The sequence below is a fragment of the Mizuhopecten yessoensis genome, unplaced genomic scaffold (genome assembly GCF_002113885.1).
Source record: "Mizuhopecten yessoensis strain PY_sf001 unplaced genomic scaffold, ASM211388v2 scaffold6361, whole genome shotgun sequence".
NCBI classification, from domain to species: domain Eukaryota; kingdom Metazoa; phylum Mollusca; class Bivalvia; order Pectinida; family Pectinidae; genus Mizuhopecten; species Mizuhopecten yessoensis.
In genome coordinates this window covers 1030686-1041170 of record NW_018406511.1, presented here as the reverse complement: position 1 = coordinate 1041170, position 10485 = coordinate 1030686, and positions in this window count along the sequence as shown.

Below are 10485 nucleotides of genomic sequence, written 5' to 3'. Positions count from 1 at the left end.
GTAAAAAGAATAAAATGCACAGTTGTTTATATATAAATGTAACAAAATAAACTATACAGTTGTTTATATATAAATGTAACAAGAACAAAATACACAGTTGTTTATATATAAATGTAATAGAATAAAATATACAGTTGTTTATATATAAATGCAACAAGAACAAAATACACAGCTGTTGATATATAAATGTAATAGAATAAAATATACAGTTGTTTATATATAAATGTAACAAGAATAAAATACACAGTTGTTTATAAATAAATGTAACAGAATAAGATATACAGTTGTTTATATATAAATGTAACAAAATAAAATATACAGATTATATATAAATGTAACAAGAATAAAATATACAGTTGTTTATATAAAAATGTAACACGAACAAAATACACAGTTGTTTATATATAAATGTAACAAAAATAAAATATACAGTTGTTTATATATAAATGTAACACGAACAAAATACACAGTTGTTTATATATAAATGTAACAAGAACAAAATACACAGTTTTTTTATATATATAAATGTATCAAGAATAAAATATACAGTTGTTTATATATAAATGTAACAAGAACAAAATACACAGTTGTTTATATATCAGTTATACAGTCAGCTTTAGTCCTTACTCCTTTTGTACACCATTGTTTATAACAAACAGGTTTTCCTGAAAGAGTTATATCTTTATTGAACCAGCGAGGTATTTCTAACACTGATTTCTCCTGTCATTTCTTTTGAAATATGTAAATAATACCATGCTTTAAAACGTCTTTCCAAAATTTATGATTACATATATTTTTGCAGTTTTGTACACACTTACCTCCAATTTTAATTAGGAAATCTGTACTTACACAAGTTTTTAATATTGAGAACCATTTACCTGGTGAATGATTAAGTCTTCTTAACCAACTCAACTTCAATGAATTTGGAAAAGTCCTTATATAAACCATTTTTAATCCACCATTTATATAATCTTGAACAACAGTATTTCTTTTAACTTTGTCAACTTTATAATTCCACAAGAACTCAAATGAAATGGAATTAATTTTGTTAAATGTCTTTTCACCTAGTTTGGCAAAGCTATACAAAGGTGATTAAATTGTGAAATCATCAGGGATTTAACGATATGTATTTTGCCTATTGGTGTAAAATTTCTTCTTTTCCATGTATTCACAAGAGCTTTCAATTTTCCTTTCTTCTTGTCATAATTAATTTTAGGCATAGCGTGTAGGTTTACATCAATTTTTACCCCTAGAAGATTGGATCTTTCCCGTCCCCACTGTAAATTCAACTCTGGCATAAATGTGTCCTGGGTATACTTCTTAGATCCTATCCATATAATTCGGGTCTTATCAATGTTTACTTGCATACATATTAAGTTCTTATAAAGATTCAGATAATGACTTCAGATTCTGACATGAGAAAAATGTCATCAGCGTATTGAGAGAGAAGGGAAGTTCACCAGTTGTTATACAATTTTTTGTTTTGTTATTTCGTATTCTAATAGCCAAGACTTCAGCACAGATAAAAGTATTTGGAGCGATTTGATCGCCCTGCCTCTTTTTGTGTCGAAAATGTAGATAGATTGCTCCCCTGATTAATTGAAGCTGATGCATTCCTATGTAATGTTTTAAATTAGGAAGGAATATCATTTCTTAATCGAAAATTAATAAAATCATTTTCAATAAAATTCCAAGATACCGAGTCGAAGGCTTCATTAAAATCATACCTGGCATATCATTTTCTTCTATGAATTGCATCAAATCATGCAGAAACCTTGTGTTTTCCCCAATGTAACGTTCTGATAAAAATCCAGTTTGATCCTTATCAATAAGTTTCTATAACACGGACCTAAATCTATGAGAAATAACCCGAGATGCTATTTTATATGTTATATTTAGTAAGGAAATTGGGCGCCAGTTTGTTAGATGTTAGTTGGTAATTCGATTATTTAAATACCTAGAATACCTATTTCGCCATTCTACGTTAAAAAAAATGTCATCACAATTTTACTTCCTGACAGGTGGGGTGATGTGTTTGTTATTAATTTATAGTAGGAATATATTGCAACAAAATGTTATAATACAGTTAGGTTGTTGGTTGCATAAATGAAAATAAATTCAGGGTTTGCATGTATGACAACGATGTTCATTCGATAGACTCTGTCCGCGGCCATGTGGTGGTCAACTTGTCTTGCTTACGTTTTAGGTTTAGAATAGATATTATAACTGGACGGTATTTTCAAGGTGGATGATTACCAAATCCTCAATCTATTGTATATAAAGATTGCTATTGAAGCTTTTATTGAGGCATGTGCCAATTACATACAGCGGAACGTCTTCAAGTGACAACAAGCGTCGCCAGACAATATCTTTAAAAATATTGAATAAAGTAAGCGACATCAGAAGATATGTTGTTAATATGACTATAATACACCTCTGTACAAAATTTCAACTTGATATTTGAAAAATTGACCGAGTTATGATGAATTTAATTTTTACGATCGCGGCGTAACACATGTGTGTATATGCATGTAAAGCGAAGAAAGCGACGCCAGATAATGTCGTTAAAATTACTCGCTAATGTAAGCGACATCGGAGGATATGTTATTAGTTAGGCTTTTATTGGATGATATATATTCCAAATTTCAGATCGATATTTAAAAAAATGATTAATTATTATTACGATCGGTGGCGTGGCATTCGTGTGTGAATAGAACACAACAGATCGTAAAGCGTCTTCAGACAATATCTCTAATATTAACCTATAATGTAAGCGACATCAGAAGATGTGTTGTTCATATAGCTATGATACACCTTTATACGAAACTTCATGTAGATTTGTTGAAAAATGATTGAGTTATCGTGAATTTAATTTTACGATTATGTGAACGTAGGGTAGGGCTTCGCATAGGTGAACACAATTAGACCGGATTATATAGAACTCTCAGCCACACTCTTGGAACGAGCATGCTACCAGACCCTGCGGACGTGGACAAAGAGTCCGTTATAATTATGTTCGTTCTAGAAGATTTTAACAAGGAATGGAGAAAATGGAAAAGTATTGTTCTTTTTGGATTTTAACTATAGTATGATGTCCTTAATAGATAATATATCATGACTGAGTTTTAAGTGATGATGACCGATTATTATTATGATATCATTGTATGATGATGATAACTGTGAAGTCGTTCTATTGTGGTTATGTTGATGATGATAAGGATGATGTCGTTCTCATACTGTTATTTGATGATAATTTGTGATGATAATTGATATCATTATTTTGTGGTGTTGATGACGATGATAATGACGACAGATGATGATGTTATGACAAAAATGATGATGATGGTCATGAGGATTGAGTGCCATGATGATAATGATGCCATTCTCATGTTGTTTTGATTATCATGACAAGGATAATAATGATGATAACATTTTTATATGCTGTTTTGATGATGAGGATGTTGACAATGGTGAAGATGATGAGCGTTTTGCTGAGGATGTTGACAATGGTGAAGATGATGAGCGTTTTGCTGAAACATGAGTAGTTATAATCCTTTGTATGGTAGTGTATGTATATGTCATGTTAATGTAAAGCAAATGTCAAAAAAGGCTTGAAACAAAATGTCCGTGTGACTGATCGATTTAATGTAGGTGTTTTAAAAATTTCCCTAAGTACCTATAGTTTTAAATGAAGACTACACCAAAATTTAACTTTATCTACAAATATCTTATCAAAAAGAAGTGCATTGTTAAACTTCCAGAAGCCTTTCCTTTTCTGAAATTTGTTCGTCTCAGTTTTAATTTAACCATGGAATGATCCGTTCTGTACCCCGGCAGTATTTCAGTTTTTTCATATTTGTCATTAGATCAGAAAAAAGCAAGTCTTGCTTTATTAACTGGATGTGTTTTAAACCAAGTATATTGTTTTACTGTAGGGTTAAGGGTTCTCCACGGGTCTTCAAGGTTAACTTCCTCTATGCTATTTAGTAATTCTTCTCTTGCTTTAGAGTTGTTTCTTATATTATAATTATAGTTATTCAAATTATAATCCTTTACCATATTTAAATCTCCGCAGATGAAAAAGTATTCTTCCTCTTCAGCTACTCTTTCTTTTTTTCTTTTACAAAAGTTTTTTGTAAAATTCAGGATTATCCTTATTTGGACCATAGATGTTTACTAAAACTGCCTTAATTTTGTTTTTAATTTCCATGTTCAATATCATATAATTTCCTTCCTGATCTGTACTTATCTTATTAACTTTACATTCAAAATTGTTGTTCAGAGGATACATACCTTCTAGAGTCTCTTNTGAGTGTCCTGTAAACAGTAAATTGATTTTTTTCTGTCTTAAGTAATTGAAGACATCTTTTCTTTTAAAACTCTCTCTGAGACCTCTGCAGTTGAGACTCACTATGCTAATATTCCATCTGATATCAGTAAAAATAGTTTAGATGTTCCAACCTTGAGGTTATTGTGTATTTGTATTGCAAGTTTATATCTTTATAAATGTAACTTTCACTCATCATGTATACAGACAAAAAACTGCATATACAGATGCATATGAAAAAACAACCAAATTATAGGTTTTGTATAGGACGCGTCGCCAGACAGGTTTGACTAGCGTTGTTCTGTCAAAGACTGCGCTAGTCGCCTGCTTAAACGTCCCTTTTCAGGGCCACCATCTTTCTCAAAAAGTCCTGAGAAACTCGAAAATTTGCGCATTCCCCTCCCACTAAATTAGTTATAATAAAAAGATATAAAGATAATTATACACATTGTTAAATGTATTCTTAATCGGTTACAATTAAAATCTAAATTGTTCAATAAATACAATGATATTATTCTTGACACAGCTGATTGAAGGAGTATCAATAATGTATCATAGTCATATGAATAACATATCTCATGATGTCGCTTACTTCATCAATTGCTTTCTTGATCTGTACGGTTTTTATAAACACACGTGTGCCAAGCCGCCGATAGTAAAAAAATAGATTCACGATAACGATAATTCTAATTCAAAATTTGTTTGAATAGTTGTGTTCTTTTTTACCATAATACATTTTACAAATCTTAACAGACCATTATAAAGGACGACAAATAGAGATTTAATCAATACTAGATAACTATGATGTACTGTGGGAAGGTTTCGTGGACGAAGAATGGAAAGGGGACCCAGGTACCACAAGTAATACCTGGAACATCTGGGAATACCAAATTAGGTCAACACTTAATCTATAAATAACTAATTCAAATGAGAACTTCTATTGGCAATACAAGAACATATATTTACTGCAGTTTGTGCCGAGTGATAATGAGAACCACGCGTGTGACAGGTTTCTATACATTTATGTTGGTAACGGTATCTTTTATAGTTACAAAGAATCGTATTTATTGTAATCCTGTGTCAGATCTGGTGTCAGTAGCGGGACCTACATATAGGTTGGGTATACATGTATGCTAGGTGAGATTTTGTGTCAGTTAGAGAACTGTACTATAAAGTGTCTTATTGTATAAATGCACACATATAGGGAAACAGTACAGCACTTACCTTCGCTGTTAAATTCTGCCAGATGGCACTTTACGAATAAATATACATATTAGAAAACCATCTATCATGAATATACAGTTACATCATTGCACATAGCGTTCTTTCTTTTTTATTAAGTGATACAACCGCGCCAACTTCTTTCAAACAAGTGATTTATTATGATTCCACTTGAAATATATTGCACACTCGCATTATAAAGTAACTTTAATACCACATTCATGTATAATATTTGTATTCTTTATACCGTCTTTACTTCACTGAAATCGATTGTTATTTCAGTTATATCGCTGTATATTTGAAATAAATTTTAAATGGCAAATATTTTACAAAAGTTTAGAATTCGCTGACTCAATATTAACGAACAACACATTTAAGAAATACAAACTCTATGCAGCGGCTGTAAGCAAGGCAACACATTATATTAACGAGTAGAATCATGTAAATTGTCTGCAATGTAAAGATATGCATGGCAAAATCTTATTCGAAGAATCAGTACTAAATTAAGAATGCCTTTGTCGAATAAAGAGAACAGTCATTGAGTACATGCTAAAGTAATATGAGTAAGCACGAGTCTCCGTTTCTAACTCAATAGCTTCACATAACAAACATCTGTGAGCTGACTCAATAACTACATCATTATTACATATGTGAGCTGACTCAATAACTACATCATTATTACATATGTGAGTTGACTCAATAACTACATAATTATTACATATGTGAGCTGACTCAATAACTACATAATTATTACATATGTGAGTTGACTCAATAACTACAAACGTCTGTAAACTGACTCAATAAATACACATCTTTTAACGTACTCAATATCTATACATTTCTTTTAGTTGACAGTAAAATTACTACACACATCAGTGAGATCACTCAATTACTACATACATCAATGAACTATGACTTAATAACTACACATAATCTCTGACCTGACTCAATGACTGCACACGTCTGAGAGCGTTCTCTAAAATAATTACACACATCAATGAACTGTCTCAATTGCAACAGTAAATGAGAGCCGATTTAATAACAACACATGTGTAAATCAATGTACCTGTACTGGTGGGTCGCGTCTTTGGGTGGAGTTCGAACTGCCCATTATTATCGTCGATTTGTGTAAATATAAACGATAGATTTATATAGTTATATACTCCTATCCTCTACTGATTTATGTCATTTTCTATTGATTTTCTGTCTAATCAAATGGTGAATAGCGAGGCAACATCATGATTTTGGTTTATCATAACCTTTTTTCTAAATAAATCGCTAAAGAAGCTTATATTATCGAGTATATCTCTTGTTTTTATGCTCGAACATTAACTGCAATTCAGTAATGTAGATTGTTTTAATTGTCTTTAATGATCAAATTAAGTATTACTGAAATCAATACGCTGAGAATCTGTTGTAATAATACAATCGCACCCTGTAAAGTGTCTTTGATAAGCCATGTAGGTACCGTAGTATATGTTATTGTTGATAAGCAGACCGAAGACAAGAACGAAAAATCCAATGACCAGCGTCAGAGATAAACACGTATTAAGTATGTCAGTGACAATGACCAGTAACAGAGATAGAGAACACGTAATCAGTATGTCAGTGACAATGACCAGCGTCAGAGATAGAGAATACGTAATCAGTATGTCAGTGACAATGATCAGTAACAGAGATAGAGAACACGTAATCAGTATGTCTGTGACAATGACTAGTAACAGAGAACACGTCATCAGTACGTCAGTGACGATGACCAGCGTCAGAGAAAGAGAACACGTAATCAGTATGTCAGTGACAATGACCAGCGTCAGAGAAAGAGAACGCGTAATCAGTATGTCAGTGACAATGACCAACGTCAGAGATAGAGAACACGTCATCAGTATGTCAGTGACAATGACCAGCGTCAGAGAAAGAGAACACGTAATCAGAATGTCAGTGACAATGACCAGCGTCAGAGATAGAGAATACGTAATCAGTATGTCAGTGACAATGATCAGTAACAGAGATAGAGAACACGTAATCAGTATGTCAGTGGCAATGACCAGCGTCAGAGATAGAGAACACGTAATCAGTATGTAAGTGACAATGACCAGCGTTAGAGATAGAGAACACGTAATCAGAATGTCAGTGACAATGACCAGCGTCAGAGATAGAGAATACGTAATCAGTATGTCAGTGACAATGATCAGTAACAGAGATAGAGAACACGTAATCAGTATGTCTGTGACAATGACTAGTAACAGAGAACACGTCATCAGTACGTCAGTGACGATGTCCAGCGTCAGAGAAAGAGAACACGTAATCAGTATATCAGTGACAATGACCAGCGTCAGAGAAAGAGAACGCGTAATCAGTAGGTCAGTGACAATGACCAACGTCAGAGATAGAGAACACGTAATCAGTATGTAAGTGACAATGACCAGCGTTAGAGATAGAGAACACATAATCAGAATGTCAGTGACGTTGACCAGCGTCAGAGATAGATAACACGTAATTAGTATGTCAGTGACAATGACCAGCGTCAGAGATAGAGAATACGTAATCAGTATGTCAGTGACAATGATCAGTAACAGAGATAGAGAACACGTAATCAGTATGTCACTGACAATGACCAGTGTCAGAGATAGAGAACACGTAATCAGTATGTCACTGACAATGACCAGTGTCAGAGATAGAGAACACGTAATCAGTATGTAAGTGACAATGACCAGCGTTAGAGATAGAGAACACGTAATCAGAATGTCAGTGACAATGACCAGCGTCAGAGATAGAGAATACGTAATCAGTATGTCAGTGACAATGATCAGTAACAGAGATAGAGAACACGTAATCAGTATGTCTGTGACAATGACTAGTAACAGAGAACACGTCATCAGTACGTCAGTGACGATGTCCAGCGTCAGAGAAAGAGAACACGTAATCAGTATATCAGTGACAATGACCAGCGTCAGAGAAAGAGAGAACGTAAGAAGTATGTCAGTGACAATGACTAGCGTCAGAGATAGATAACACGTAATCAGTATGTCAGTGACAATGACCAGCGTTAGAAATAGAGAACACGTCATCAGTATGTCAGTGACAATGACCAGTGTCAGAGATAGATAACACGTAATCAGTATGTCAGTGACAATGAACAGCGTCAGAGATAGAGAACACGTAATCAGTAGGTCAGTGACAATGACCAGCGTCAGAGAAAGAGAACACGTAATCAGTATTTCAGTGACAATGACCAGCGTTAGAGATAGAGAACACGTAATCAGAAGTACGTCAGTGACGATGACCAGCGTCAGAGAAAGAGAACACGTAATAGAGAACACGTCATCAGTACGTCAGTGACGATGTCCAGCGTCAGAGAAAGAGAACACGTAATCAGTATATCAGTGACAATGACCAGCGTCAGAGAAAGAGAACACGTAATCAGTATATCAGTGACAATGACCAGCGTCAGAGAAAGAGACAACGTAAGAAGTATGTCAGTGACAATGACTAGCGTCAGCGATAGATAACACGTAATCAGTATGTCAGTGACAATGACCAACGTCAGAGATAGAGAACACGTAATCAGTATGTCAGTGACAATGACCATCGTCAGAGATAGAGAACACGTCATCAGTATGTCAGTGACAATGATCAGCGTTAGAGATAGAGAACACGTAATCAGCAAAATTGTTTACAAAGTTAAATATCAAGTTTGATAAGATTTTCCCATTTTCTCCATTCGTTTGTGAATTTTAGTTTAGTTTACTTTAATTTTAACAAGAGTATAAATATTTAAAGAACTATGCAGACATCTTGTTTTGTAAATGTTGTGTTTGACTATTAAAATTATTTCATTATCAACTCTGAAACGAAGGCTATTGTTATTTGTAATTCCAAACAAAAAAGATTGTCTGTCGATAGAAAAGGTTATAAACAATGTATCAGTGAGTGTCTCTAAAACTTCTTGTTGGCATTCCCAAATAATATGAGAGATTGATTCTCTTTCACAGTTACATTAATTACATAATCGACTGATGACTTACTTTGCTTTAAGAAAATCTGGAATTAGAAGTAAGAATGCGATGAGATATCCTGTACTGAAGCCACTGAAGTTTAGTATTGTTTGTTACCTGAAATGGCATTTTATAAAATATTCCCCAGACTCTGTTCCCCCATTTAGCTTTACCAGTTGGTTCTCAAAGATTTATTTAAAATATTATAAAAAATCGTTTGATCCTTTAAAATGTTTTAGAAAAATCTGTATATGAAAAGGTATAATTGGTCGCACTACGATAGTCTCTAGAGGTAATTGATCTGATAAAAAGGCTTTAACAGAAGATATTATCCCTTGGTATTTAAGAAAATTGGTTGTCACATTGTATGTATGCAGAAAATCTTCGAAAGTGAAAAAAGTACCAATGTTATCAGCCTTTAGCAAATCAGCTATAGTCCTTACTCTTTCTGTTTACCATTGTTTATAAAAAAAAACAGGTTTTCCTGATATAGTAATATCTTTATTAAACCAGAGAGGTATTTCTAACACTGAAAGTCTGATCTTTTGAAATATGTAAATTATACCATGCTTTAAAAACGTCTTTCCAAAATTTATTATTACATATATTTTGACAGTTTTGTACACACTCACCTCCAATGTTAAGTAGGAAATCTGTGTTTACACAAGTTTTTAATATTGAGAACCATTTACCTGGTGAATGATAAAGTCTTCTTACCCAATTCAACTTCTATGAATTTGGAAAAGCCCTTATATTAACCATTTTTATTCCACCATTTATATAATCTTGAACAGCAGTATTTCTTTTAACTTTGTCTTCTTTATTATTCCACAAAAACTCAAAAAAAATGCAATTAATTTTGTTAAATGTCTTTTCACCTGGGTTTGACAAAGCTATAAAAGGTGATTAAATTGTGAAATCAACTGGGATTTAATTATATGT